General features: G+C 40.0%; 1 protein-coding gene across 3 annotated transcripts in view; it reads left to right on the forward strand.

Annotated features, from left to right (window-relative positions):
* EFNA5 (ephrin A5) overlaps nt 1–25263 on the forward strand; it is a 907471-nt gene that overhangs the window by 666320 nt on the left and 215888 nt on the right. The window lies entirely within an intron of this gene.

Below are 25263 nucleotides of genomic sequence, written 5' to 3' on the forward strand. Positions count from 1 at the left end.
ATAGGCGGGTACCGTGCTGGCAACTCAGCACCGTAAAAGACTCTACTGCCAATCTGCGGACCAATGATCTGCTGTGGTGACCCCTTAATAAGGAAAAGCTGAAAGACATTGCAAGATATGAATAGGTGTTTGTTCACGTTTAGGGATATATAACAGTATACAGGATACTGTAACCGTGTTAGGAGAGTTCTGCTGGTCATCTGTTCTTTTACTATATTGGGACAGATGTGTGGAGCTGCTAGGGTGAATTGTAATTTGTGCTGAAGCAAGAATCCTAGACATATGGTCAGTCTGGGGCATACTTTTGATGTGATGTCTATGTAGTCATGGGAGGGTAGAGAGGGAAACTAGACACCAAGAGCTGGATTCAATATGTTTAATGTACTTTAAGGGAGTATTCACACTGAGATGGCACTATACAACAATGGCAGACTTCTGAGTACTGTTTATTTGATTAAAGTGTTTACAGGACGGTGAAGACATTACATGCAGCAGTAAACATTTTCTGTGCTGAGAGGGCTAGGAGTTGTCTATTTGCTCCTAGCAGTGGACATTCAGCTTATGTGCAGTTAAGTCTGCTGCTTACATCAGGTTGGGTTGCAACCATATCTATAGAGTTGTAGCCTTTATTTGCATATATGCCAGTGTTCCTGAGCAGAGTGGACACCTCCAATGTGTAGATGGTCCCATATACGGGTATAGCTGTCTCTGCATGCTACAGTCCAGCTTTGTACTGACACACAGCTTTCTACAGCACTACATGCCAATGATACATCCTGTCCCCTTGTGGTAACAACTGTACCCTCCAGGTGGGTTGCAGCAAAGTCTGGCAGCACCATCCCCTTTTTCAAAATGCATGGTGTCTTAGCTCATAGCTAACAGCATAGCAGAGTCATCAGCTGTTAGATTAACCTTACCCACCAGTATCAGGTGCTGTCATCTGTACATGTGCACTAAACCCACAACAGTGTTTTCCCCTTCTTCTGGGAGGTTACTGACACTTTGCCATTGGCTCACAGCAGCTTTCAGTGGTATAAACGTGGTATAAACTGTTACTCTGAGCAAATCATAAGTACCCCTCCTTGTTTTCTATGTACATCTAACATCAAATGATATTTTCATCTGCATAACTTAAAGAATAGTAACCTCCTTGGCATTAATGCATAGCAGCCTTCACTGGTATACAGTATTACTTTGAACAAATCATTAAAAAAAAAAACGTTTCTTGTGTACATATAACATCAGATGTCTTTTTAATCTGCATAACTTAATCAGTAGTACCCCTTTCTTCTTTAAAATACCCAGATGTCAGTGGCAGTTAGCACATATTGTAAAAGTGTAGTGGTTTAGGGTCCATGTGTTGAACCATGTTATGCTGTTAAAACTTGCAGTAAAGTATTTGGCAAAAATACATTGCAGCTGTTTCATTACTGTGGCGTTAAGACATCTGAAATGAAGAGAAATGCACTTTCTGTTATCTTATATTCCATCTGTAAGCTAGTTCCTCTGTACCTTATTCCATTTGAGCTGCTTCCTCCTGTCACAGTAATCAATACTGAATTATTTTACAGCTCAACTTGTTTGTCTTGAAGGTTTTGTCAAGTCAGTCTTGCTTCAGCAGTTTTGAGTTAAGGCAAAATCAAATAACTCCATAGTTGCAATAGCCTTCAGACTCAATTGGGATTGCTAGACAGGAAGCCATTCTGCTGTGTTTGCTGATGGTCTTTACCTTTAGGTAACATATCTGGCCTTGTTTTGAAGACCAGTTTCACTGTGTGAAGCACATTTTTATGATATACTTGCAGAATTTAGCTGTGTGTGTTGAGTGAAAAGCAAAAGATGAAACTTCACTTAGTATAGTAAAGCCTGTTTTCTCAGTGGATCAAGAAATGTACCAAATGCTTTTGTTTTAGTAGGCCTGCTTCTCGTTGTTTACTACAAGAACTGTCTGTAATCTAATCTGCCCATACAATGGCCTACACAAAGTTTTCTTAGTAACACTTTTTAGCACCAGGTCACACAAAGTTTGTGAAATAATGCCATTTAGCACCTGGAATGCACTTCTAGGGAAAATGTTCACACGCTCCAGGGATCTAAACCTTGTTATCACAATAAATAAAACATGCTGGAGGGATAGGTTCCTGACCCAGAGACTCCCCAGACTCTGGAATAGACTGCCCATACATGTCAAGCAGAGCGCCTCTTTGGCCGTCTTCAAAAGGAACCTTGATGATTGGATGGGAGATAGGAAATTCACCCCTGGGATCACGTCAGTTGCCCTGCTAGACAGGGGTCCAGGGAAGTAAATACTGTGGGAAGAAATAGCCAGGGAATTGTTATGGCTAGGCTTGCATAGGCCCTAGGGCCGATAGCCTAGTATCAACCTATGAACCTATGTCACCAGATACAAGAGCCTATTATTCTTCTTCTTCTTTCGGCTTTTCCTGGTTAGGGGTCACCACAGTGGATCACGTGTCCGCTCATGATTTGCAGTGGAGTTTTACAGTGTCGAGTTGCCAGCCCGGCTCCCAACCTTCCACAGAAGGCACACACAAGCACTCACTCATGCCTAGGGCTAATTTAGAGTGTCCAATCCACCTACAGCATGTCTGTGGGATGTGGGAGGAAACCAGAGCACCCAGAGGAAACCCACGTGACCACAGGGAGGACATGCAGATTCCACACATAAGGCACCCCAGCCGAGGATCAAACCGGAGAACCTCTTGCTGTGAGGTGGCAACACTAACTGCTGCACCACCACGGCCACCCGATATACAAGTGCCTATTATTAAAAAGTATAAATAGTAGAAAAAAAAGAGACAGATACACTATACAACATCTACAAAGGTAAAGTAGCCAGTTTCTCCTTGCATTCATAAGTCAGTTATTAACTTATTTCAAAAATATTCTTGATATGTGCTTGGAAAACAGAAAATGTCAATATGGGGTCAGCACAGTCTAGCTCCTTGAAGGTCATTAAGTTGTAAGCTTGACAGTCCAACCTGTGACTCTTAAGTGGTCAGTAACTTTTCTGTGTTGCACCCCCATTGTCCTGCAGAAGAACTGCTGTGTCTTCATGTGTTCATTGTAGGTAGGGAGGGGTTAAAATGGACAGCTGATGGAACCACATGTGAACTATCAATACAGTACTGTACCCTGAAGTAATGGTTATATCAGACCTCAAAGCACCTAGCCTGGTTCATGAGTGTTGCAGGCAATGTGCGACTGTCTCAAAACAAGTTTTCTGCCAGAACAAAAAAAATCCTGATAATTTGAAAAGAGAACCATGCTGTCTCAGAAATGGATAATTATGGATTCACTTGTTTTGAAAGGGAACCCATTTTGTCTTCTCATCTAACAACATATGTACATCATTAGGCTGTGTTCCTTTGCAGCTCCTTGAATGTAAGCCAGGAGGGCTATTCCTGGGGGAGAGTTTAAAGGTAGTAGGAGCAGTGTTCACTGCTCTTGCTGCAAAATTGTTTGTGTAGAAATATTACCGTAGGATTGTAGCTTTAACACTATATCCGTAAGACTGCAGCTGTAAGACCACCTCTGTAGGACTGTTGCTGTATGAATGCATCTAGTGCAGCTACTGTAGAACTGTCCACGTAGGTGTACTAGGCAGTATAACATATACTTCTCAAATCTCCCTGCTTTTCAAGGATGTCCCTGATTTTATCTCTGCCCGTCTAATTCACTATTAAAACTGTTTACTTTTGGTGAAAAGATGGCAAATTACACTTAATAAATAATGAAAATGATTAGATTTATATGCTTTTTAACTTCAGAAAATGTAGGTTAATTCACATTATCTTATTCTGTCAATGTCCCCAGTTAATAATAGTAATATTTTAAAAGTTTCCCTGACTCTCCCCGATTAGTTGAGAGCTATTTTATAGCATGTATTTGTACATGTGCAGACAGTTGCAGTTTCTCTGCTGTCTCTTTTCTAACTCTTTGAGGGATTTTTGTAACTCGTGCTTTTTATTATTGACCAGCTAAGGAGTTTGTAGCAAATTAATGTTCTAATTTGGCTCTTCTGTGCGAATAATGCAATAAGAATAAAAGTAGTGCATTAATAAAGAAAAGACTGGAGAACATTTTAATCAATTTGCTATCCAATGTGGAGATATCACAGCCTTTCTGACCTTAGCTTCTAATATGTATTAGGAACTTTTTGTTCATCCAGTATATATTCAGAAAAGTTAAAGGTGGAGTATGCAGAACTGAACCACTACTGTAACCTGAATTCAATCCTCCTAATTCACACATTGCAATATAGGCACTGTGGTTGTACAGATACATTCATCTTCCCCTTTTTCTTAATTGTCTGCTGACAGGAAATCATTAGAAAGAGGCAACAGTCTTTCAAACTCACTGCATATGTGTTTTATTTGTCTATGATGACTATGAGTCTGGAAGGCATCTTACAGTTTAAAGTGTGTTGGGAGCAACTACTGATAAGGACTTCACATTGTTATGAACATGGGTTTTAGTATGGTAGGTCAATGGAAACCAATTTGTCTTTTTATAGGAGCATTGCTGGTAGCAAGTAGTGCACACCCACATACTGAATCCTAGTCTTCTTTGCCACCCCTAAATAGTTTTTGGGTACATATAGTGGAAGTACAAATTCATCTGGATTTAGCATGGAGAGTTTCATTGATCCATGTTTAAACCTTAAATACGTTTGTGCTGAATTTTTCACCTTAATATAGCACAAACATTATGTGCACTTTGGGGAGTGAAAAATCATACTAAAGCTTTCCTCAGATTATAATGAAGCAAATATCTCATTCATTCATTCTCTGATTACCCAACAATCAAAGTTAGGATTACAGGGAAGCCACAATTTATCCCTTCACTCACTGACTACAAGGCATTGAAATTAATCCCGATAGGGCATGCCATCCCATAAGAGGACACACACACACACACACACACACACACACACACACACACACACACACACACACACACGCACACACGTGCACACGCCCATACATACATACACATTGCACAGGTAGAAAGGCAGGTTCAAAGCTTTTGGCACATTTCTTACAGTGTCTGTCAAGCAGATGTCCGGAAGGGCACACAGCTCTCTAAAATCAAACTTTTCTGTAAGGACAGTGAAAGAGATATTGAATTATTCACATAAATGAATAAAGATGTATTTTTTAACATGCTAATAAAGTATGATTCTCCAGTATGCTACAACCAAAATGAGTTTGTCTACTGTTCTTTTTATTTTAACCTAAATCTGTAAGTAAAATGAAAACTCAGTTTTGTTTAGGACTTTGCTTTGAAAATGCAATATAAGGGAGGATTATTTAGTGGACACCTGTTTCCTAGAAATGGTGTACAGATTGCCATTTTTTACATAATTTGCCAGGTGTTTTTTTTTTTTTTTGGGAGGGGTAAGTTGTTGTTGTTGTCTTTCGGCTTTTCCCGCTTAGGGGTTGCCACAGCGGAACTCCGGTCCGCTAATGATTGGCAATAGATTTTCATGAACACCGAGGTGCCAGCTCGATGTTCAACCTTCAATGAAGGCACGCCCATTTACGCATGTCTTTCGAATGCCCACCCAACCGCGGGGAGGACATGCAGACTCCACACAGAAGGCACTCCCCGCATTTCTGTAAATTTAGAGCACTGATGGTGCCTTTACAGTACAGTACTTATTAATTTGTTTATTAATTTATTCATTTATCATTTGTTGACTGGGTTATTCCCACTAGGCTAGTAGCCTCTTTTCATTTTTGACTTGGCTGTAATATAAGAGATGCATTTTTTTTCCTGTTTTTACCATGATGTGAACATTTTATAACTGATATGCTTTCATAAACTGCAGGAACTCCTATGAACCTATGAATGTAGCTTCAGACATAGTTCATTTTTTCCCACTAAATAGTTTAACTACTTTACAGTATGTTACACGGTGGAACATGTAGTTTAAAAGTTTTATAGATCATGGGAAGAATAATCTAAAAACATGATTCATTTTGCAGTCATGGATTTTAATTTTAATTGGTAGAATGGTGTTACTGGTGCTGTAGGCCTGTGAAGCCACAACCCCCCCAGTGAATTTCTTATGATACACGGCATTAATTATAACACAAGTAATAGTTTTGCACCTGTATACTAGTTAGTTAGCAGGGTATTCTGCCAGCTCTCCATCACTGTTCTCTGCTGCTTTTAAGTTTATTTCTAAACATGCAGACAGCTGTCTTTCTGATTATTATTACAAAGTAATACCTTTCCAGAATTTTACAAGACATGAGCAGTTATTGCACTTCTGAAGTAGGGATGCAGAGATAATATTGAAACCTTAACTTGCATTTCTCTGCTCTGTCCTTTCTGTAAGATGTTAAAAAAGCTACTTATTCACCATTAAAATATATGGATGCATCAGTAAGTATCTCTATACCTTCTGAATAGTTCAGAATATGAACTACTTCTTATATACTGTCAGTGTCCATATTTACATTGCCATGGGCAGTGGGCAGCTAACAGGTACAGTCTTTAAGGACCTCACTAAAGGATTCTTCTCTCCGTGCCATCGTAAACTGCTAAAAGAAATGCCACATTATGGGCTAAACAATGCTCTTTTGCTTGCTAGCTTCCTTGATTGTAGACTTTTCAGGGTTATTGTGGAACACTTGGAATCAAACCACTGCCAGACTTATTAAGTGTTCCATTAGACCAATTTTTGTCTGTTACTCTTCTGCCATTTCATGTATGGTATCTCCTTTCAGGTATTAATCTTCTTCTTTAGACAGACGACCTTGTCACATAGCATGCAGATAACTTGCCCTCATTAATCAAATGACAACTGGCAAAGATCTTATACAAATATTTAACTAGTTCAAACAACTCAGTCTAAACATTAACTTAAAAAAAAAACTTGCATCGGTGATATTTTATGGTACACAAATAAGACTTAAATATGCCAATGGAGGCAACATGAAACAGTTCAGCTGGTCAGATATCTTGGTTTCTGGCTTGACCCTATATTACCTTTTTTGATTGTGTAAGCAAAGCTGTGAATAAATTTCACGTACTATTAAATAGAAGTTGTTGGCCATCACAATTCCTTAGCATGGTCACAAGTCATGTTCTGAGTGCTGATTACTGCTCAGAACAACACACTTTAACATATCAGTGCCAATCATTTTGCTGCAACAGAAAGACTTCAGATATCACCAACATAATGTATAGATCTGTGGCACTTCTCCAAGGTGTGAGCATCATTGTCTTTCACTTGCAAAGGTCTAATCTGTGTTTTTATTGGAAGCTGATCAACGTTGGATACTGCCCATCATTTTCAGCCAAGGTGCACTTAAAAACTGCACTAAAACTCTTCAGCCTACTAAAGAGGAGATACATCTGACATATAATGGTGAAGAGAGGTGCTTTATGGAAATGGAAAGGTGGTAGCCAACTTGGAAAGTTTTACTTGCTAAGTTGCCTCATTTCAGGGTCCTGAGTCCTGAGAGTTTACATCTGATGGACCTGTTCTAACATAATGATCATTATATATGTTCATATATCTTGTCTCTACGTCTGCTTCAAGGACAGCACTTACAGTCCCCACTGTAACAATTGAGGGCTCAACTAAAGCTGCTTCTAGTTAGACTCCGAGGACATGGAATTCACTTTCTGACTTCATTAGAAGTTATCAGTCATTAATAATTACAGCACACAACTTAAATCTCTGAAATCAAATGCAGACATAACAATGGCATCCATACCTCCTCTATTTGCAAGGTCCAGTTGATAAATATTTTTATCACATTTCTCATGTTGTACTGGATAAATTACCAACATAGAGGATTTGACTTTTGATTATGACCTTAGGAAATATATTGAATAAGTACAACCTACCTTTATTGTTTCCACTTTAGTTTGTATGTATTAGTGCTCAACTTATTCATTAAAACTAAGGTGTGACTGAAAAATAAAAGGGTCCCAATGATCCAACTGGCTTTCTAGTTTAAATAAAATAAGTAAATAAAGTTGCTGACAAACATGCAATACATGGAGTGTGGTGATTATGCTCCAGGATCAAGAGAAAAATAACGTTTTTATTTTAGCAAAGTTCATACATAGAAATCAAGCTATAACAAGCCTTTATAATGAGCTTCTTGTGTGTTGTTATAACTAAACAAACCTAACTCTGCTATACAGATGTTAGTTAACAAAGAACAGTGCTGTAATAAATATAACAGCTTTAAAAGCTGTAACACATCTCCCAGTGCCACACAAATGGCAGCTAAAAGAGAAGTGTATCTTTAACAACCAACCGTACTTTGCAGTGCCACACATTTTTTAACCTAGTAGTGCATTGAGGGAGCTTAAAGTTCCCATACTTTATGAAGAATTGTGATTGGGTCTCCATTTATAAACATTTATGTCTTTGTGGATTTCAGAAATTCATTTTTCAAGTTTCACTCTCGAGATAATTTCTTGAATCCGTTTCTTAAACATGTAACATATTGGTTATGGCCGGATACTGGATATTAATCCTCTGTGTAATCTAGGAAACCTAAAGTTTGATTCCTTCACTTTCAACCTGCATACTTCGTAACCCTAAGTATGTCACATGGCCAGACAATGCACCTGCATCTCCACTAAAAAGAAGCAGTTGAGCTTAGAGCTTGTTCTGTTAACAGCTGAATAAAAAAAAAACTTCCATTCATTTTCTTATAATGTTCTTTCTCTGTTTATTCTGCATGTTCAGTTCACATGGTTACTATGCTGGGTGGTTCTGATATGGGCCCGGAAGTTTAGACAAGTTTATCTCAGTTAATGTCTTGTCATTTGTGAGGCAAAGTATTGTGTTGTTATTGTTTTGTTACCTGCTTAAGTGAATTTCTTTGTCTCTGACATCATTTAGCCAATATCCCAGCTACACTGATAAGTGCAAAAAATACAAATAAAAAAGGTGTAAATGTAGTATCTCTGGGCAATTTATGTTTATCAATCAAACAACACATTTCGAGTCGTAGGAAACTGGAGTAGCCAGAAAACCCAATGTATGTGTGGAATTATGTAAACTCCGCAGAGACCATGGGCAAAAATCACAAGCGAACTGTGGATCCTGGTCTATAAGACTACCATAATGCCCATTAATGTAATGACCATTATTTCTGTCTGTAGCTACATTGTATCACAGTGAATCAGTTTTAAAAAGACGCCGGAGGACATGAGCAGATTAGAAGGTTTGGCTTGGCTAATGTGTCATAGTTAGGACTCGGCAGTCACCCACTGTTAGTCTGCAACTTGCCTTTCACTTTATATTCCATAAAGATGTTCATATTAGAGTCTGATGCTAAAAAAGAAAAACAAAGGTAGATACAGAGAAAAGAAATGTGTGTCTCTTGATATTCTTGTCTCAGCCAAAGTCTTTTTGAAGAGCTGCCAGATTTTATTCAGCTGTACAGAGGTTTTTGAAGAGTATTTACTATAAATTCAAACTGACAGAGATATTTATATATGTGTGTGGATAGCTTTCTACTTTAGTTTTTCAAAGAAAAAATGCTACCCTCATAGATTGCCATACTTCAACTTAAAAAACAATGAAGTTGGAGGAGAAATTGTGATTTCTCTCTCTCTCTCTCTCTTTCTTTCTTTCTTTTTTTAACACTGCATCAGTTTTCAAGATGCTTCTCATTTAAGAAGCTGCATTTTTAACTTTTCAGGGATCACAACAGCTGTGGATAAATCTTAGCAGCCTGTAGGAATGCGAAAGTCCCCTGATCTCCATGATCCATATTATCAGAAACAGGTGCAGCAGAAATATCCTCATTAATACTGACTAAAATCAGAATGTTCTGTGAACAGTGGTGAAAATTACAAATCTTGCAACTGAACAGAAATGTATAAGATAAATTACAGCCATTATTTCAGGTTATAAAAACCATGATGTGTCTAGTGTCTGTGTGCAGGCCAACTAAGACACATGGTTAGTCAATGGAAGATGTGCAGACTTTTGTGAAGTGTGTAGTCAGGATTGTGTCTTCTATATGTTGAATAAACAGCAAAAGGCATGTTGTGAGTAAACATATTTTATGAAGGTTTAAGAGAAGAATATTGTTAAAAGGGAAGAGTTAGACACAAAAAAATTAGAAAATAGTCAAAACATGGGGGTCAAGAATATTAACAAAATCTTTATCTGTATATGCTGGGGTAGATAGAAGAACAAAACCTTCTCATCTCCCTGACTTAACACAGAGTATAATTGTAAATGACTTTTACAAGAAAAAGAGTCCAAAGGGACTGTTACATGGAGATTATGGAAGCCTTTCCTGAAAGACAGAGGAAGTAAGACCGAACATGTGGTTATATTATACAATAATTTAAAAGAATAGAGGTCATAATCACTACCAAAATTACTAAGCATGCCTGCTGGGGCAGGCAGAAGTGCACAGTCATGCAGATGTCAAAAAGAGAATGCCACTGCCTGATTATTTAGTGTGCCGCAAAGTGTTCATTCAAGTTACAGGCTGTGCTGGGAAACCAGAGAAGGTCCAGAGATCATTTACCTGAAGAAGTATGGAATATAGTCTTTTACAGAGGAAAAGGGAGCAGAACACATGATTATGTAGTAAAATACAAAGAACAAGACTCATAGACACTACAGAAATCTCTGTCCTTAACTTCTGTGGCAGCCTGAAGCGCACTCACCCAGTTCTCATAAAGAGAACATCAGTATGTTATGCCTTACAGCAATGCTCTCTGTCAAAATGGCAGACTGTTTAGCAGGAGAAAAAAAAAGTTGTTTGTATAGAGGGAGAAGTACATGAGCTAACATGAGAAAAACAGGTAGTGCACAGAAGTGTAGGGTACCAAGGGAGTGCTGGTCTGTGGAATGTAAAGTGGATGTTGCATATATTTAGAACATGCTGTAATCTGTGTGGAAGGTACAGCAGAAATATTAAGCAAAGTAATAACATTTGGAGACTTCACTTAAAATTACGATCCCACCAAAGCAACCATTATGCTGATAAATGTTTCTTGGGTTAAGGGATAGAGGCCACAAAAGAATTCCATCATATAGAAGGGATAGCAGGAAAACCATTAATAAGTCTACTTAAAGAGTTTGTATAGGTAATGCCTCCGACAGTAAGACACACACTTTTCAGTAAGTTGATCTAACAGCAATATCATGAGGGACAAAAAGAGAGAGAGCTTAGGATCAAGATTGGCGTCGAGGTATTTCTCATACTGGCTCAATGCAGGTCACACCAAAGATGGAGATAATCAGATGGTTGAAGAGGCAGTGGAGAGGTTAGAATATTAATCATGCTTATCTTTCTGAAGTTCAGGGCTCCTCTGTAACTCTTGACCCTTTTCCTAATCACATGGATTCCTCCTGAATTAAAAGCTGCTTACAGTAGGGACTCATCAGAGAACAGAACTACTTGCACAAAGTGAGATGTACAGACGTGCGAGGTAGTTGTAGTGCTTTTGTTAAAGTATAGAGAAATGGTTACGTGAAGACCTATAGGGTCAAAAGTCTTCCTTTCTGCAGAGAGTCTTTTGCTGTAACACATAACATTTTGAAAGAAGGAAGGTCTGAAGACACCGAAGAACATTGAAATGTCTATGTGAACAGGCCGAGCTCGTCCTTTTCATTTATGGATCGGGTTATACTGTGAGGTTCCTTGTTCAGATACTGTGCAGAAAAGTCTAGATTGCACATTATTTAAAATTATTTCGAAGCAACAGTAATTCCACTTAGGAAATTGATACTGATTACAAAACTGTGATGTCCATAAGTGTTACTAGAAAAACGGGCATATTGTACCATTTCTCAGAAGCTGTTGGTAAAACAGTCAGACCATACCTTTTCTCAGATGGAGAATATAAATGCAGACAAGCATAGAGTTAGCACTGGTTAATAGCAGTAACTTATACTAGGCCAGCATTAGTGGGCTGCATGTATGAAGTATTTTTCTTAAAACAGTGCACTGCAAATGCCTGCAGTCTTTTCTTTGTAATGAATAATTTTCATTGTAGAGGGGGAATTATGTATTTATTGGTTTTGAATACTGATTTAATTAATGTAACTCTGGATGCTGCAGTCGACAGCTATGAGGTACTTTCTGAAATGTAAAATGCAAAGAAATTTCACTTTTGATAATTACTGCATATAAGCCATCTCTGTCTCTCTCCCTTAATAAGATAGCCCACTTGAGCATTTTGAGGGAGAAAAGATAATTTAAACATTCAACACTATAAATGTAGGATTACAGTGATACTAGTCAGAGTACTTGAAAAACCGTAGAAGTAAAACGATGCGTTCATGTCTTAAAGAAGACAAAACCTTTTCTGTCACAGTATGTGGATTAACTTATTTTTATATACTATATAGGTACAAGAGAATTAGGTATATACATTTTTTAAAGATGGAAAATAATTAATTTCTGTGACAGAATGGCTGAAGAATAAAGTGATGTTTCAGCCTAAAAGGTACAGTACGTTGCATGGACAGCTGCCTTCAGAGATTAAGAAGCATACAGCAACATTCTTTGAACCTGCCACATTTGTTATAATAGGTAGGTGATTCAGTATATTGTTTTCTTTTCTAAACAGAAGCTGATGTTCATCGTGTTTCACTGTTGCAATCATTACAATTGGGTTGTCCTGTTGGCAGGCTACCCGCAGTCGGCCTGAATTGCAAAGTCTAGGTCCAGCGTCGGTTGCTGTCGCCTCTTCCCTGATGTCAGTGTGCCAGGGGTATAAAAGATGCAGCCGACACCATTTTCTTCAGTCTTTCTTGCCGTGTGGTGCCTGAAGCAAAAGCAGTTCGCAAGTGCCAGTCGGCCGACTCCTGAGATTTTCAAATTCGAATTTCAGATCCGAAGTCTTCATTAAAGCTAAGTACCCCGTTGGGGAAACCTTTTTCTTGCTCCAGACCAATGTCAGAAAAAGTTAAAAATTGTATTTCTTGTGGGAAGCAAGTACCTCATAAGGATTTCCATTCTTACTGCATTCCTTGCCTAGGCCCTGACCATGTCGTTGCTAGTTGTAGGTTTTGTGATAGATTTAACCAACGCACTATTAAGCGCCGGTACGATTTTGCATTTCATTACTTTGGCAGACGATTCAATTATATAATGCCGTCAGAACAGCTGACTATCAGAGTTTATAAAAGGCGCAAAAAAAAGAAAAGGACAGGCGTCCGAGGTCCAAAACCGACGAGGCTTCTGCTAGGCCTGTCGCCGGTTTGCCAGTTCTCAGTGAGGTGCTTTCGCAGCCCCTGCCGCCCGCTACCTCAGAGCCACAGGCCGCTTCCAACTCCCACATGGAGCTGACTAGGCCGCTGGAAACTCAAGGTATTGGACACTCGGAAACTCTTCCCTCAGATGGGTCTGGAGCCGCTGAGCAGGCATCGGCTTCTGAGGGTGTTTTCAGGCCTACACAGTTATATGTGAAACCTACTTCAGCTTCAAAGGCAAAGACTAAAGCAGCTCTAAAGACAAAGAAACAGGTACAGCATTCTCCTGGACAGGCCACCATGCCTAAAAAACAGATGCTTAAAATGGCCGAAGACCTAATTACTTTGATCAGGGGTTCCCATCCCCCTCCTGATAAGAGGCCTAGGCAAGAGATAGAATATGAATCTTCAGATCAGGTTTCCATTTCCTCTGATTCCTCTTCTAAAAAGGAATATTCTCTTCCCCCATATGAGGATTCTGATGCTGAAGAATCTATCCCTTCAGCCTCCCCTCCTGAGGATTATTCTTTCGGGGAGACACTGCATACTATGAGGGAGCATTTCCACTGGGAGAGCCAAGATTACTCAGAATCCAAGAAAAGGCTCAGAGACTTCCTTTTATTACCTCAGCACAGGCCCCTTGCTATCCCTCCTGTTTTAGACATTGTAGATTATGTATTTTCAGAGTCCAGTCTATCTCCAGACTCTTTACCTCCAGCTCCTGTTAAGCCAGACAGATACTACAGGGTTCCTGATTCACATAAATTTCTTTATAAAAACCCTGCTGCTGACCCAGAAACTATCTCTCAGGGTCCCAAAGGGGTCAAGGCTTCCACTGCAAAAAACCCTATCCCCTCTGATAGGGATTCTAGGGCCCTGGACAGATGGGGGAAAAAGATTTATACTTCTGCTACCTACTCTGTAAGAGCTTTAAATTGCCAACTTCATATGCTTAAATATCAGCAATGTCTTATGTCACTGCTTAAACAGAAAATGTTGACAAATTCAGAATGTGCAGAGAACAAAGAAATGCAGGATTTATTGCATGCAGCTGAACAAGTGGGAAAGCATACTTTGCAATGTGGTTTTGATTCTCTAGAGGCCTCCTGCAGGGCCGCTGTTACAGGTTCTGTCATTAGGAGGCATGCTTGGTTAAAAGAACAGAATCTGCATGATCATGTTAAAGCAAAACTATTAGATGCTCCATTACAGCATGATACTTTGTTTGGTTTTAAAGCAGAAGAGGTGTTGAAGAAAATGGAGGGCAAAACTAACTCTATACAAACAGTCAAGGATTTCTTGCAGGTACAGCCTCCCAGATTTAGCAGGAACTGGCCTGCAAAGAATTGGTCCTTTCCAGTGTCAGACAGGCCACAGAGAGGCAGATACAGATGCCCCAGAGGCAGATCACAGCTCCAAGGTGCATACAGGCCTAAACAATGTGGTGCTTCTACCTCCAAAAGCGGAGAGGAAAAATCACAGCCATACAGGAAACAGTCTCAATGACTTTCCCCTGCCAGCACCAAGGACTTATCTTCTTGCAGCCCCTTTGGGAGGAAAACTAGCACTTTTTTCACAAAATTGGCACAAGATCACCCAGGACAAATGGGTCCTAAATATCGTTTCACAAGGCTACAGGTTCCACTTTCACACCCTGGCAAGGCCAAACGGTATGCCAGACCTGCCACACAATCAATGGGCAGGGGCACAAAAACAAGTTTCATCCCTCATGGACATGAGAGCTATTCAGCAAGTACCACAGCAAGAGCAGGGACTAGGATTCAACTCAAGGCTATTCTTGGTGCCCAGAAAGGACAAAGCCTGAAGACCAATACTGGACCTGTCTATCCTAAACACATTCCTGGATATTCCAAAATTCAAAATGTTAACTCTGCAGCAGCTTCTGCCCATGCTGGGCAAGTGGGCTTGGCTTGTGACTTTAGACCTAAAAGAGGCATACCTGCATGTCCCAATCAGACAATCATGTAGAAGATACCTCAGATTTATAGCTGGCTCAATGCACTACCAATTCTCTGCACTGCCCTTTGTGCCCAGGGTCTTCATAAAATGCCTGGCACCAGTGATTGCATTTTGTAGACAAAGAGGAATACAAATATATCCTTACTTGGACGACTGCCTTATTCAAGCAGAGAACAAGGACATCCTACTACAGCATCTGGCGTTTGTGAAAAGGTTACTAACAGGTCTAGGGTACACAGTAAACGAAAATAAATCAAAACTCGTACCCTCTCAAGAGATAATATTCCTGGGTGCAAGCTTAAATACAACTGCTCAGATGGCTTATCTCATGCCAGACAAACAAAAACAACTGACTACTTATTTCAAAATGTTGGCAACAAAGACCCAGTTATCTGCAAGAAAAATTCTGCAGGCTTTGGGCTTCATGGCATCCTGCATTCTGCTAATTCCATATGCAAGACTGCATATGAGGAAACTTCAATGGTATCTAAAAAGTGTTTGGACTCAACATTGCCACAGCCTGGAAACAATAATTGCCCTCATTCCCTGCCTGCAACAGAGGTTTCGATGGTGGGCAAAAGCCTGTCACCGCAACATGGGACAGCCATTCACCTTTCCCACAGCCAGGCCGACATTGACAACAGATGCATCAGATTATGCCTGGGGGGGCCCATATGGCAGGAAGATGTATTCAGGCACATGGTCCGCAAGTCAAATGCATCTACATATCAATCAAAAAGAGATGCTAGCTGTTCAGAACGCCCTGACAGCCTTCAAGGATCTACTTCATCCAGGACAACTACTGATAAGGATGGACAATACTACAGTCATGTGGTACATAAACAACAGGGAGGCACACATTCCTACCCCCCCTGCAGGCTAGCCATGAACTTGTGGGACACAGCATTGACTTACCAAGTACATCTGCAAGCACAGTTCCTGCCAGGAAGGACAAATACTCTGGCAGACGAACTAAGCAGAAACCTAATGGATCCACACAAGTGGAAATTGGATCCACAAGTCTTCAGCATGATAACAAGGAACTAGACATAGACCTATTTGCCTCCCCTCACAACTACCAACTACAGAAATTCTGCACAAGGACTTATCACAAGCAAGCATGGAAAGTGGATACTCTATCTTTCAGCTGGAAAGCCCTAACAGTATATGCCTTTCCTCCTCTGCCTCTCCTCCCCAAGGTACTCCTCAAGGTCATACAAGAGAAACCAAAAATGATACTGATTGCCTCAGACTGGCCCCGCCAGCACTGGTACCCAATCCTAAAGAGCTTGTCTCAATGCCCAGCTTGGACAATACCTCAAATTCCTCACTTATTGACCCAGCAAGACAGTCAGATACTGCACAGCCAACTCAGGACCTTAAACATGGCAGCATGGCGGATAATGTAGCAAGTCAAGGCACACCTCTCTCTAAAGCAGTGATGGGTGTTATTTTGGAGGCCAGGAGGCCTAGCACCAGAAAATCTTATGCAGAAAAATGGAAGAGATTCTGTGCTTGGAACCAGGCACAAGGTTTTGACACGATTGTTCCAAATATTCCTCAGATTTTGCAATACTTAACTGAGATGCTTGATAAAGGCTTTTCCTTTTCATCAATTAAAATTCATGCCTCTGCCATTTCAGCTCATTACAATACAGAACCACCTATTTTTCTCATACATTACTAAGGCAGTACCTCAGAGGGGCAAAAAAACATAAGACCCCCAAGGAGAGCACCAATACCTGCATGGGACCTCAACTATGTCATGGAAAAACTCACACTGCCTCCATTTGAACCAGCCTCTGCAGCTGATATAAAATTCTTATCCTGGAAAACAGCTCTGCTTCTAGCAATAACCTCTGCTAGACGAGTCTCAGAGTTACAGGCACTCATGGCTGTGGAACCTTTTATCATGTTCCATCCTGACAGGGTTTCTCTGCGGACAAACCCTACTTTTATGCCTAAGGTGGTTTCCAGTGTGGCTCTAAACCAAACAATTCATCTGCCAACTTTTTATCCAAATCCGCAGAACAAAGGGGAGAGAATTCTGCATTCCTTGGACGTTCACAGACAGCTAAGATTCTACTTGAGCAGGACTAAAGCTCTAAGAAAAACTGAGCAATTACTAGTGTCATATGCTGCAGGATCAGAAGGAAAGGCTATTTCAAAGCAGACTATTTCAAAGTGGATAAGCCACTGCATCCGTTTCTGCTACTTACACCATGGTACACCTGTGCCCAAGGACATTAGGTCTCATTCCACCAGAGCTGCAGCTACTTCAGCAGCCTTTCTCAGAGGAGTACCAACCAAAGGCATTCTAGAGGCTGCTACTTGGAGTTCTGTTCATACCTTTACAAAGCATTACTATTTGCCTCTCTACTCTAAGTCCAGGGCAGGCTTTGCCTCTGCAGTGCTGCAGGGGCGATATAGCAGCACCTAATGCTCTTTAGCTCCAGCCTCCCATCCATAGCTTTGGGATTCTACCCAAATGTAATGACTGCAACAGTGAAACACGAAGAACATAGTACAGTTGTGTACACTTACCATAAATGTAGATGTTCAAGTGTATTCACTGCTGCAGTCCAGGTTACCCTCCCACCATCCCCCTGTCATTCTGAAGTTTATCTTTCCTTCTCTATCTTCTACAACCTATGTGGTGTATTTGCTTGTACATGAAGGTAAAGTTTATATTGATGCATGTATTTATATATATATATATATATATATATATATATATATATATATATAATATTGCTACTTTTTTAGGGGCACCTGACATCGGGGGCAAGAAAAACTAAAGAAAATGGTGTTGGCTGTATGTTTTATACCCCTGATGACCTGACGTCATGGAAGAGAAGAGAGCAACCGACGCAGGACCCAAGACTTTGAAATTCAGGCCGAATGAGGGCAACCTGCCAGCAGATTACCCTAATGTAATAACTGCAACAGTGAATACACTCAAGACATCTACATTTATGGTAAGTGTACACAACCGTACTTTTTCACAACCCACACAAATTCTTCACAGTACCGAGATGACTTTTCAGAGAGTTTGAAGAAAAGACAGTGAGACATTTCAAACTTTACTACTTGCTATTTATTTTTTTTATACTTGAAATGGATTTCTCCAGCTCTTCCGAACCAGCGTATATATAACATACACAGTATCAACGTAACTATTAATAAATAAAAATATATATTTTTTAATTCTTATCAAAGATTAGTGTATATAAGTAATCAGTTAAATTAACAGACTAATGAAGCACTGTTCTAGTAAATGTGAAATGAAAAGGTGATTGGTAGTTGTACCTACTCCATGAATTTGCATCATGTCCTTTATTAAGGATCTTGCAAAATAATCTAGTTATCTTAAAGAAAATGGTCTGCATGAAGATAAGGAAGTTTTAAGATATTGTCTGGATGTGCGAAAGTGTCATACTGGGAGATAAGGAGAGATTAATATGTAAATCTTTGTAATAAATGCAAGCAAGATCAGAGAAACAGTTTATATGTGCATCAGGAAAAAAAACTAGAAGAGAAAAAGTTTTAATGTGCATCAGAAAAAAAAATAGAATTGTCATTTACTAGCTGCATGTTCCTCACACAGACAATGGAGGTGCCCAGTCTAATGTATAGAAAAGTAGACTGTATTTCTTTTATGGGGAATTATAGTAGCAAATTGAGTGGCATTATGACATTATTGCAAGAGGTTTTTATGTTCGATTCTTGACTGGAGTGCCTTCTGTGCATGTGGACAGTGTGTGTGTGTGTGTGTGTGTGTGTGTGTGTGTGTGTGTGTGTGTGTGTGTGTGTGTGTGTGTGTGTCTGATTCAGAGAAAAAAAGATTAGCAATCTAATCTATTAGAACATTAGTCTTTGCTCCCATGAATATTTCTCACTTTAAGTATAAGTGCAGTTATAAAATGATTGTGGTGAGAAGTTTACAACATGCATCCTCACTCATTTTCAGGAAATGTGTCTTCAGCAGAAAAAAAAATTCTAACTATGAATCCACCTGAGACCCCACTATTTACTGCTGGCATCCAGTAGGTTTTCAGACTGTCACTGTCTATCTTACTATCAAATGTCACCCTAACCTGGGCAGGGATTGGCTGGTTCTTTTGTTTGTTTCACCTTTATCTTGTGCTTCATTGTCACCTCAAGCTTCCTTGCTATGTGCAGTGTTGGTTATTTTTTCTCCCACAGATGAGAATTCCTGTGACCCATTGACCCATTTCTTTCTCAGGGAGTGAGGGGTAGAACAATGGGAGAAGTACTGACATCAGTAGACATTCTTTGTAGTATTTTTTGCCATCAGACCCCAACCTAATGTAATTTCCCAGCCGCATCCTCTACTGGATTTTACTTTTTAACATTATTGTTAATGCCTGGGCATGTCTTTCTAGGAGGCCATTGCTCCAATGACCACATACTGTAAGCTGTGGTCAGGTTTTCAGTACTGAACTTCTCAGCCATATCTCTAATTACATTATTGAATTCTCCCTCATTGCCACTGAATAACTTTTAAGGTATACCTTGCTTGCCTATCCAGCAATTAGTACAGTTTTTTACAGTTTCTGGCAGTCTGTTTTTATTTATAGTGTTTTTTAACTATAACATGTAAACTGATTGATGACATGAAGATACCATTTCATGTAAGTCCTCAGAAACTGTCTCGTTTTACTCAGGCACGAAAGACATGTCAACATCAGGCCTAGGCTTAAGTATATTTTTAGCAAACCTCCCAACTGTCAACAATCTATTTCAAGAGAGAAACACATTCAACGTCCTTGTTTCCTAAATAACAAATCAGTTTTTAATAGCCTATTCACAGAAAAGCATGTTCAAAATGAAGATGCATTTTTTGTAAAACTTTCTGCTTTTATTCCCTGGTCATGTTCTCTGAAGCTGTGAGGATCTCACTGCCACAGTGGCTCTTCTTACGGTCTTTTATCTCGAATATTGACATCTGACCTGTGTTCACGCGGGTTTCCTCTGAGTGCTCCAGTTTCCTCCCACATTCCAAACATGTAGTAGGTGGATTGGACACTCCAAGCTCTCTGTAGGTGTGAGTGTGCATGCAAGTGTGTGGTGTTGATCAACTACCATAGCAGGGCTAGCTATGTGGTGATGTAAACCTTGACCGTCGATGACTGTCCCTGTTGAAGTGGCACCCCAACCCCATGTGCAAAAATTGGGAAAAACGGGTTGTGGATGGATGGATTCAAAATTAGAGCATGCTTCTTATAGAAGTATGATCTTTTTTCTTTCAAGAGCATAGTATTGTCTAGTTATTAAAGTGAACATATGTCATATGCGCTCAAATCTTTTGTTGAAATTTCTGTTGCTATGTCCTCAGCTTTCCTAGTAAGTGACAATGCAGCTGCAAGGACATGCTTTCATTTTTCCTGCTCAGTAACCAGAATCTAAATCTTAACCTAATTGTTCCAGCTTGTGTAAGTTTCATGAAACACAGGGAGGATTTTTAGTTGTTAACCTTTCCAGACTGCTGCCAGTGAAAAAAACTGAGCAATCTAATTAATTTTTCAAGACACATGAAGATCATTTTTTTGAACATCCAGTGTGTGCAAACAAGCACCATCAAAACTGATCACTATTTAAAATGCAACATAAAAGTACAAGTCATTGTTAGAAAGCAAAACATTGCTATAAAATTATAATACTGTTGCAATACAGACACAAAAGTAATGAAAAACATGCTGCAATAAAAGCTCCCATGAAAGAGTAGTCCAAAATATTTAAAAAACTGCAGACTTAACGTTAGGCACATTTTTTTTTTGTTCTCATACATTTTTATCTGTTTTCAGCCATCATAGAAAAAGTCACGTCTGATGCCTTAATGTGAAAGACATCAATGTGTTCTTGTAATCGCCATCTCTTCACCCTGGGCACTTGCAAGTGGCATAGAAAATCCAAGACCAGTGTCAGTCTGGCAGGAGACTGTAAGGGAATTGGAAGACAGACACTGAACAAAACCTCCTTTTGCAAAGTCTGCTTAAGAGGTAGCTTTCCTTTCTACACGAGTTACAGTTTCCCTTTTAAACTGACAAGAAGTCAAATTTGTGGTGATGACAGTAGTCTGGGAGTAACACCCACCGGCTATGGTTGATGTAATATCAGCCAGTCCTCTTTTGCTGTTTGTGACTAGTGGTGTGGTATGGTCCATATGTAGCTCATAGGGATGCTCCTGACATTGGGCATGTAATGCAGTGCTTGTCATTTAGTGGAAGTTGTCCTTTTGTTCATGGAAGTATACATTTTTAAGGAATATAAGTTGATCCAATCACCAGGCCTTGAGCAGGTGTCTTACAACCTAGTCACACCTTTGGCATGCACATTTCTCAGCACTGATGCCCTGTTACCCAACACCTAACACCTGCCCTTTATATACCCAGTGCTTCAGGAAATACATGAAGTTAGGGTGTCCGTACCTGAGAGAAAGGTGGAGGATGGTCTCCCTCTCCTCCTCCTTTTCCATAAAAAATGACTGAAGGTGTTAAGGTCTTAAGATAATTAGACCTTGCCTCCTGAAAACTTCTTTCTGTCAAAATGACCCCTCTATGTGGAGATTTTCATTGTTATGAAGTCTACTATGGACTTGAATGTACTGCTTTGCCTTGTTCCCAGACATATCGCATACATTGTCTGGAAAAGAACATTGTGAAACCTTGAGTGGTTCTCTGTTTGAGGCATCTTATAGTAGATGCTATACAAACTGCATGGAAGAATCTAGACTGTACTGCCTCTGCTTCCATGAATGTTTATTTGTGTCTTTTCTGCTTTTCCCAGTTAGGGGTCGCCACAGCTGAACTCTGATCCGCTAATGATTGGCAGTAGATTTTTTACATGCCAAGTTTGTCAGCCCTGATGCACAACCTTCAACTAAGGTACGCCCATTCACGCATGTCTCCACACAGAAGACGCTCTAGCTAAGAATTGAATGGGACAACGTCTTGCTGTGAGGCGACAACACTACCGCAGCACCGCCACCGCATCTTTAATTGCCTGTTTAAGTGGATTGACATTCTCACTAAACATATCATAGCAAACTTAAATATGATCCTTTTGGTCCAGTGCAGCAACAGCATCTGTCTGCTATTCCAGGTAATTAGTAGCCTGAGGCTGAAGACGGGGTTGAAAAAAGGGTCACCTGGGAATCATGTTCCTTAATTGTCTCACCTATCCAAATTCCAGTCTTGCCCAATGGATCATCCTCTCATTCTCTGAAAAAAAAACTGCTAGACAGCCACAAATCTCAAGTAAAAGTACTGTCTTTCGGCTTTTCCTGGTTAGGGGTCACCACAGCAGAACTCCGGTCCACTAATAATTGGCAGTGGATTTTTACAGTGCCGAGTTGCCAGCCCGATGCCTGACCTTCAAAGAAGGCACACCCATTCATGCACATATCTACCTGCATGTCTTTAATGTCACTCCGTCGTGGGGAGGACATGCAGACTCCACACAGAAGGTGCTCCAGCCGAGAATCGAACGGGTGAACCTCTTGCTGTGAAGTGACAATGCTAACGACTGTACCACCGTGGCCATATCTCAAGGAGTATCTGAAAAAGACCGTTATCAGGAACTTTTTAGCAGACTTGCATGTGGTTCACTGTAGTTTTGATGACAGTGTTGCTATTGCTAGAGTATTAGGCTCATGAATGTGCATGTACAAATGATTTGGCTCAGGCTGTCCTATTTCAAAGATCCTGGATACCCCTTTTGGTGTGACAGCCTGTTTGTGTAGGATTACCAGGAGCAGAGTAAAGACCTCAAGAAGAAGAAACAGGCACTAACTGTGAAGAATACTCTTCATGAAGTCCCCCAAGAGTTTCTTGCTTGTTTTTTTCTATGTTACCTTATTTTTCTGAGAGGAAGAATACGTCTATCGACTTAGAATGAGGACGGCCTCTAGCATCATACATTTTTGATTGCCTCATTGGTTCTGGCTAATCTCCAAGATGGAGGACCCTACTGACCTAGCAGTCATCACAGTCTACATTTCTGAGTATCTGCTTCAGCTGCCAATTAAATGTAAATGTCAAGTTCTGTCAATGTTCCTTCAGTGTTCAAGGGGACTGGATGCAAGTTTGAAAACTGACCACTTTACCCCTTTTTAAGCGCAATCTGGATAACTGGATGGGAAATAGAAAATACATCCTTGGGATTCCACCCATGTCCCTGCTGGACAGGGTCATCGGGTGCTGATTTGTCTATGCATGGGCAAAACTCTTGGCTAGGCATATAAGGGCCTTAAGACCAATAGCCTAGTAACTTCCTATGACTGAGTGTAATTCCCAAACGATAGACTGTTTCATTAATTCCATTTGTAAGGGGCCAACTGCACCTCCTTACCCCCTACAATTACCCTTGTTCATGCAGAAAGTGTGGGTTAAGGGGGAGGCAGTTCCCTAACAAGTGTAATCTACCAAAAAACATATCTCTTCTCCACCAGGCTCCAGAATGCATTAGAATGTTATGGCCCCAGGATCTGTCAAACATTCCAGAGAAGGAATGTTATTTCCTGAACTTTCACTTTCCTACATTACTGAAGCGTAAACTATATACATCAGATGCATTTGTTATAAAATGTCTCTGTCTGTTCTTGAGTAAGAGCTCAGATGTTTGCATAGACAGTGTGCACTAGTCCTGATATGATCTGTTATCATTCCGTCATGTGTGGGAGACTTGTACACCTCACTGTAACATTTTGTTAGATCTTGAGAAAGTTAGTATGGCCACAAGAATTTGCACATCATACAAAGTTAGTATAAAGTAAATCGCTCAAGTTGGCCTTCATAAATAATCAGGACATCCATTTAGAAATGACATGTATGCCTTTGTTAAATTCTGCTTTATCATGATAGCAAAATATTCCCAAAAATAATGTAAATGTAGTAGTAACATACAGTAACCTCAGTGTGTACTAGAGATGAACCACTAGCTGAACTGAAATTAAAGAGAGGGAATAAAACTCAAATGTTACTACCCACCTCTGCATCTCTTGCCTTGCTTTATTTTTCAAGCTGAACAATCAAATCTGCTACTGTTCATGTATTTTCTTCAGTCATTTTACCCAAAGTTACCCAAAGTTCAGCTGAAAACAACCCTTTTAAGTGTAGCACATTCCCTGTCAACCTATCTGCCTCTTTGTCCATTCACCCCCTCTCCTTCTCAACTTAAAAATTTTATTGCCTCCAGTTTCATACCTAAAGCCAGGAAGCAAAAATACTCTTTGACTCACAACTTGACTACTTAGTAGTGTTAGCCACCCCCAGAATGTAAACTTTCTTTTCTGAACTACTTTAAAGAGCTCCCCCACCTCTCCTTACAGCATTTTAACACATGTGAAGCCATACTGAAATCATAATAAGCATATTTTTTTTCAGTTCGACAAGCCCTGTTGTAATCATCATAAATTTGCCCGTATTACTTCATAAAGGAATGCATTAAAAATGGTGCTTTTTAGATTAGCTAATTAATAAGGCACACGTGTCATCTTGAAATAAGTGCAGTATGAGTTGTTCAGCTGCCATACCGGTGTTTTGGAGTTAACTGTATATCATACTAGTGGATTTCATTACTGTGTGGAAGGGTTTGGCTGATAATTACTGCTGTGCAGTCTTGTGTCATTCCTACTTGCAGGTGTCTGTCATTTGGCGTACAAAATGAGGCAAAAGTAAAAGTTAAGGATCCCTATTTTTCTTGTACTATAACCCCAGCTGATGCCATACAAAACTCTGGCTTCTAATTGCACAGTGGCAGAATATAGAAAATAACATATTGCTCTCAAAAGTTGTGATTAACATTTTTTTTTTAATCTTGATTTTTTTTCCTTGTGGGGACAAGCCCCCGTGCACTTCTGGCCCAGGTTTCAACCATTACTCTGCAGAACTTTTCATATCCAAGATTGCTACACTTCAGGACAGAAGTCAACATCAGTGGCCTTGTATGACAGTAGCCCAAATGCTCAGCTGTTGCTTCTCCAAATAACTCTAGAGATCTAGAAGGATACCCACAACCACTCTGCATAGTACAAG

The sequence above is a fragment of the Protopterus annectens genome, chromosome 2.part2 (genome assembly GCF_019279795.1).
Source record: "Protopterus annectens isolate FY-2018-M chromosome 2.part2, PAN1.0, whole genome shotgun sequence".
NCBI classification, from domain to species: Eukaryota; Metazoa; Chordata; order Ceratodontiformes; family Protopteridae; genus Protopterus; species Protopterus annectens.